This window comes from Oncorhynchus masou, unplaced genomic scaffold (assembly GCF_036934945.1).
Source record: "Oncorhynchus masou masou isolate Uvic2021 unplaced genomic scaffold, UVic_Omas_1.1 unplaced_scaffold_6606, whole genome shotgun sequence".
NCBI classification, from domain to species: domain Eukaryota; kingdom Metazoa; phylum Chordata; class Actinopteri; order Salmoniformes; family Salmonidae; genus Oncorhynchus; species Oncorhynchus masou.
Genome location: NW_027013049.1, coordinates 2751 through 10000, shown reverse-complemented (window position 1 = coordinate 10000; position 7250 = coordinate 2751). Strand labels below are relative to the sequence as shown.

The window sequence follows — 7250 nt, the reverse complement described above, 5'->3', positions numbered from 1 at the left end:
CAAGAGCATCAAGGGGAGGCAGAAGGTATGGAGAGAGGGGAGAGAGAGAGGGGAGATTCACTGTAAACCCAAGAGCATCAAGGAGGAGGCAGAAGGTATGGAGAGAGGGGGGAGAGAGAGAGGGAGAGATTCACTGGGAGGGAGGCAGAAGGTATGGAGAGAGGGGAGAGAGAGGGGGAAGCTAACATTGGCTGTCTAAAACCCTAGTTAATGCTACTTTGGCCTGCTACTTTGGCCTGCTACTTTGGCCTGCTACTTTGGCCTGCTAGCATCCTTTTTGTCAGTAGTACTTTATCACTGACCTCAACCCAGATTCTCTCAGTGTTCAGTCAGCCCACTAACACCTCTATCAGACCACAGCAAAATCACAGTCTACTTGAACAGAAAAATACGCTATCATGAGGCATCAAAGCTTAAATAAGAAACTGCATAATTGAAGAAATGCTACAGATTGAAGGAAACTATTGTGGAAACCGACTAAAAAAAACAGTTAGGCAACAACAAATTCAATCCCTTTTAGACATCTTCCTGGACAAAATGTTTCACTGTAATTGTAAAGGTGTAAACTTGGCAATAGGAAGCCTAAATAGTATATTTGACCTTTTCAGGTTCAAATCTAAAAATGTCAACCGGACAACCTAAGAAAATACAATGACAAACGATTTGTTGAAAAATACAAAAGCCTAAGAAATAATTGAGAAACCTATCCAAACCAAAAACATAGAGCCTCAGAAAAGTCTACGCCTTCGCTATGGCGAATCACTAAAACACAATACAGAAATACACCTCGGAAAATGTGGGAACCTGCACAACAGAAATCAGTTAAATGTATTTGAAGAATCCATAGAATCTAACCACTTCTGGGAAAATTGGAAAACACTAAACAAACAACAACACGAAGAGCTATCTATCTGAAACAGAGATGTATGGATAAACCACTGCTCTCTTTAACTTGTTGGCGCACATCCCGGTAGCGGGATAATTGTTACCAGCAACCGCTGAATAGCATAGCACCACAGTCAAATAATATTACTAGAAAATATTCATATTCATGAAATCACAGTGCGATATTGCAAAACACAGTTTAGCCTTTTGTTAATCCGCCTGTCATTTTGAAATTATGCTTTACAGCGAAAGCAATCCAAGCGTTTGTGTAAGTTTATCGATAGCACAGCATAACATTATGTACACTAAGCATTAAGTAGCTAGGTCACGGAAATCAGAAAGACAATCAAATTAATCGTTTATCTTTGATGATCTTCGGATGTTTTCACTCACGAGACTCCCAGTTACACAACAAATGTTCCTTTTGTTCCATAAAGATTATTTTTATATCCAAAATACCTCCGTTTGTTTGTTGCGTTATGTTCAGAAATCCACAGGAAAGAGTGGTCACGACAACGCAGTGGTATTTTCCAAATAATATCCATCATGTCCACAGAAACATGTCAAACGTTTTTAATAATCCGATCCTCAGATTGTTTTTAAAATATATATTCGATAATATATCAACCGGGTGTGTAGCTTTTTAAATAGGACCGGGAGGAACAATGGCCACTTTACTCTGTAGAGCAAAACTCACTCTGAGAGCCCCCACCTATCCACTTACGCAATGTGATCTTTCACGCTCATTTTTCAAAATAAAAGCCTGAAACTGTGTCTAAAGCCTGTTGACACCTTAGGGAAGCCATAGAATAAGGAATCTGGTTAATATCCCTTTAAATGGAGGATAGGCATGCATAGGAACAGAGAGGTTTCAAAATAAGAGGCACTTCCTGATTGGATTTTCCTCAGGCTTTCGCCTGCAATATCAGTTCTGTTATACTCACAGACAATATTTTGACAGTTTTGGAAACTTTAGTGTTTTCTATCCTAATCTGACAATTGTATGCATATTCTAGTTTCTGGGGCTGAAATCTCCCCTCCTCTCTATATCGCTCTCTCTCCCCATCTCTCTCCCACCTCTCCTCTCTCCCCTCCTGTCTCTCTCCCCTCCTGTCTCTCTCTCTCCCTCCTATCTCTCTCCCTCCTCTCTCCCCTCCCTCCTCTCTCTCTCCCTCCTGTCACTCTCTCCCCTCCTGTCACTCTCTCCCCTCCTGTCACTCTCTCCCTCCTGTCACACTCTCCCTCCTGTCACTCTCTCCCCTCCTGTCACTCTCTCTCCCCTCCTGTCTCTCTCCCCCCCTCCTGTCACTCTCTCCCCTCCTCTCTATCTCTCCCTCCTCTCTATCTCTCTCTCCCCTCCTCTCTATCTCTCCCCTCCTCTCTATCTCTCTCCCCTCCTCCTCTCTCTCTCCCCCTCACTCTCTATCTCTCTCCCCTCCTCTCTATCTCTCTCCCCTCCTCTCTCTATCTCTCTCCCCTCCTCTCTATCTCTCTCCTCCTCTCTATCTCTCTCTCCCCCTCCTCTCTCTCTCTCCCCTACTCTATCTTTCCATCTCTCCCCCTTCTGCCTCTCTCTCCCCTCCCTCTCTCTCTCTCTCGCTCTCTCTCTCCTCCCCTCCACCACTCTCTCCCTCCACTCTCTCTATCTCTCCCCTCCACTCTCTCTATCTCTCTCCCCTCCCTCTCTATCTCTCCCCCTCCTCTCTATCTCTCTCCCCCTACTCTATCTTTCTCTCTCACCCTTCTGCCACTCTCTCCCTCCCCCTCCTCTCTCTCCCCCCCCTCTCTCTCCCTCCTCCCCCCCCCTGTCTCTCTCCCCTCTAGACTTGCAGTCATGTCTGATATGTGTGGCCTGCAGGATGCCCCATGAAGGATGGCCCGTTCTCCCCACGCACGAGCCTTCACCACCCGCCAGGACCTGCAAGGTAACCAATCACAGCACTACGATCATACCGGCTGTCTGACATTAACTAATCACACAGCCATGCAGAATTAACCAATCACAGATGATCATACCGGCTGTCTGAGGAATGATGACAGTCCACCAGACTGTTTCTGATTGGTTAAGAACTATCTATAAATGATCAGACGGACTGGGAACCAATTGCAGAACCGTCTTTAATGACTAGGGGAGGTAGCCAATGACAGAGCAAGTTTCTCAGGTTGTCACTGTCAAAGGGAGAACCATTGTAGAGACCTGTCTTCCAGCTGTTTGCCACCCCACTCTCAGCCTGGGCAGTGCCCAAGCACCAGCAACTGTTCCTGTTAACACACACGCTTCTGAATATAAAGAACCTCAAACTATATCGAACTGTTGACACCGATTTATATAGTACAGGATAGATGCCACCCCACCCCCACACACACTGTGCTCCTCTTTCAACTGGCTGTGAGGTAAAGTCTGAAGTCACTGTAGGATCACCAACCTGTCTGTCTGTCTGGCTCCTACCTGCCACTGATGTGTGGACAGTATATACACACACACATTTGTGATCAGTAGCTTCTCTCTCTCTCTCTCCCTCTCTCTGCTGTGTCCCTAGGTAAGATCACGTCACTAGACACCAGTCTTCCAGAGCCTCTATGAAGCCTGGCTGGGAAGACCTGGTGAGGAGAAGCATCCAGAGGTTTCACCTACAGAACGACGGAGAGATGTCCTTCGCCAAGAGACACACCAAAAGAGGGTGAGACGACCAGACGAGGCCTGTATCATCTTAGACTACCAGACAAGACCTATATCATCTTAGACTACCAAACGAGGCCTATATCATCTTAGACTACCAAACCCAAGCCTATATCCTCTTAGACTACCTGACAAGACCTGTATCATCTTAGACTACCAGGCAAGGTCTATATCATCTTAGGACAACCAGACAAGGCCTACCCCTTCAATCTATGACTATATCATCTTAGACTACCAGACGAGGCCTGTATCATCGTAGACTTAGACAACCAGATCAAGGACCTATATAATCTTAGACTACCTGACAAGGCCTATATCATCTTAGACTGCCAGACAAGGCCTATATCCTCTTAGACGAGACCTATATCATCACTTAGACTACCAGACGAGGCTGTATCATCGTAGACTGCCAGACAAGGCCTATATTCTCTTAGACGAGACCTATATCTTCTTAGACGCAGGCCTATATCATCGTAGACTACCTGACAAGACCTATATCATCTTAAGAATTTCAACCCATCATGTTGATTTCATGGATCCAAAGTAGTTCTGTTTCTCAGCCCCGATCCCTCAGCTGTTTCGGGGTGCCTGCTCTGTTGTTTGAACCCCAGCTTGCCTCTTTAACTCTCCCTCGCCGCTGTGCGTCTCTGCAGTGTTGCGTCACGGCCAGGCATTCAGCCCCATCTACAGGTTCTCTCTGTCTGACGGGACCATCGTGGCTCACACCAAGAGCAAGCTGGTCCGCTCCCCTGCCACCAACGAACCTCAGCTCTACATGTCTCTACACCTCCTACAGAGGTACGTTCCCTGACCCCTAACCCCTGACCCCTAACCTCAGCTAGACATGTCTCTACACCTGCTACAGAGAAACGTTCCATAAACCCTGACCCCAAATTTGTTTACGTCCCTGTTAGTGAGCATTTTCTTCTTTGCCAAGATAATCCATCCACCTGACAGGTGTGGCATATCAACAATCTGATTAAACAGTATGTCTATTACACAGGTGCACCTTGTGCTGGGGCAATAAAATACCATTCTAAAATGTGCAGTTTTGTCACACTACACAATGCCACAGATGTCTCAAGTTTTGAGTGAGCATGCATTTGGAATGCAGACAGCAGTAATGTCCACCAGAACTGTTGCCAGTGAATGTAATGTTCTTTGTGTGTGTGTGTGTGTGTGTGTGTGTGTGTGTGTGTGTGTGTGTGTGTGTGTGTTGCTGTTGTGTGTGTGTTGCTGCTCTGTGTGTGTGTTGCTGCTGTGTGTGTGTGTGTGTGTGTGTGTGTGTGTGTGTGTGTGTGTGTGTGTGTGTGTGTGTGTGTGTGTGTTGCTGCTCTGTGTGTGTGTGTGTGTGTGTGTGTGTGTGTGTGTGTGTGTGTGTGTGTGTGTGTTGCTGCTCTGTGTGTTGCTGCTGCTCTGTGTGTGTTGTGTGTGTGTGTGTGTGTGTGTGTGTGTGTGTGTGTTGCTGCTCTGTGTGTGTGTTGCTGCTGCTCTGTGTGTGTGTGCTGCTGCTGTGTGTGTGTGTGTGTGTGTGTGTGTGTGTGTGTGTGTGTGTGTGTGTCTGTGTGTGTGTGTGTGTGTGTGTGTGTGTGTTGCTGCTCTGTGTGTGTGTGTTGCTGCTCTGTGTGTGTGTGTGTGTGTGTGTGTGTGTGTTGCTGCTCTGTGTGTGTGTGTGTGTGTTGTGTTGCTGCTCTGTGTGTGTGTGTGTGCTGTGTCTGTGTGTGTGTGTGTGTGTGTGTGTGTGTGTGTGTGTGTAACCTCCACCTCTTGTATCCCATGTGTTATCCCCAGAGGAAGCGGTCTGTGTGTGGTTTGGGGCCGGGTCAGGACATGGGGCCCGGTGGACAGGGCCAGCCGGGGGACAGTGATGGGCCAGGCCCCAAACAATGGTCCCCAACCCCTCAGCGAGCACCTCAGCCCGGGGGACAATATCTGGCCTGGTGCCCCAGGGACAGGACACCACGATCAGCTCCAACAGCACGCCCTTCTCCCTTCCTCATGGAGGTCCAGGGTCCAGAGAACCAGGGCTCGGACCCATGGGCTCCGGGTCTGGACACATGCAGGGCTACCGCTACGGTTGCCCTCCCCAGCCCATGGGCTACCCTGGAGGGATGCAGGGCGGCATGGGCATGAACCCCCAACCATACCCACCAGCAAGGGGCCAGCTGGAGGATGAGCAGCCCGTCTCGAGGCAGCCCTACCCCAGCTGGAGGCCCCCATCTGGGGCAACAGAACTCGATGCTGTCCCCTAGGCACCGGGCGAGTCCAGGGATGGCAGGGAGCCCTCGCGTGGCCCCATGCCTGCACTCGCCCTCCCTGTGGGGATGTGTGCGTCTGGAACAGGGGTTGCAGTAGGAGGTAGCGGTCCTGCGGCTAACAGTCATGCTAACAGTCATGCTAACAGTCATGCTAACAGTCAGGCTAACAGTCAGGCTAACAGTCATGCTAACAGTCAGGCTAACAGTCAGGCTAACAGTCAGGCTAACAGTCAGGCTAACAGCTACACCAGTAGTTCTCTGTCGGCCCTACAGGCCCTGAGTGAGTGTCACGGGGTTGGACACGGCGGTTGCGTTCACCCACACATTCATGGCGCTGGGGGGCATTCGCACACACACACCCTGGGGTCACCGGAGAGGAAGATGATGGGGTCGCCAGCCGGCGTCACGATGGGGGCAGGGGTCAACCCTCACATGATGTCGAAGCTTGGCGGTGGCACTAACGTGGATCCTCACGGAGAGCAGGGTGGACAGTACGACCAGAGACAGATGGACAGACAGACTGACGGGAACGGTAGCAGCGGTAACCACGGTGACGTCAAAGAGGAGAGGGACGGCTCAAACAGACGGCCCCAACGCGCAGAGCCGTGTCCTCCACGACAACAAGGGCCACACCAAACTACTCCAGCTCCTCACCACCAAGTCCGAACCCCTCGACACCCCCCGTCTCCCAACGGAGGAGGAGACCCCAAGGACCCCTCGTCAGGGCTGGGGGCCCTCATGGTCCAGGGGCCCCAGGGGCCACGCCACATCCCTAAAGGAGAAACACAAAATACTCCACAGGCTGCTCCAGAACAGCACCTCTCCTGTCGACCTGGCCAAGCTCACCGCTGAGGCCACTGGCAAGGAGCTGGGAGAGCAGGGGAGTAACATCAACACCCAGGTGGGTACAGGAGGGGGTACAGATGGGAACCTCCCCTCCAAACAGGAGCCCCTGAGTCCTAAGAAGAAGGACAACGCACTGCTGAGGTACCTGCTGGATGAAGAGGAGGGGGGCATGAAGGAGAGGCAGGCTAGGATGGAGGGGGGAGGAGAGGTGAAGACGGAGATGAAACACCCAGTCCATGTGAAGACTGAGAAACAGGATACAGGATATGATCGCTCTGAGCAGGTGGGTGGCATGAGATTTCTCTCATTTATGACTCATAATTGTAAAGGATGAGTAGCACCATGGTTTGGGTACAAGTTGACGGAATGATTATTAACGATTAGTGATATTTTCATTAGATCGTTTTTTGTTTTTGGAATGATAGTTGATGTTGAATGAATGGTATTTAATCTTAATCTTCCGAATAAACTCTTAAAGACCTAGTAATATTTTACATCAATAGCAGTCAATATTAATCATCACCTTATTTCAGTCTCATCTGAAAGTTGTAAATTCTTGGTTATCTTCACGAACCCTGGCT

The 7250-nt window shown here is 49.4% G+C and overlaps 1 pseudogene; it reads left to right on the top strand.

The window, feature by feature from the left end:
- LOC135536762 (nuclear receptor coactivator 2-like) overlaps positions 1 to 7029 on the top strand; it is an 8952-nt pseudogene extending 1923 nt beyond the window's left edge.
- The last annotated feature ends 221 nt before the right edge of the window (positions 7030 to 7250 follow it).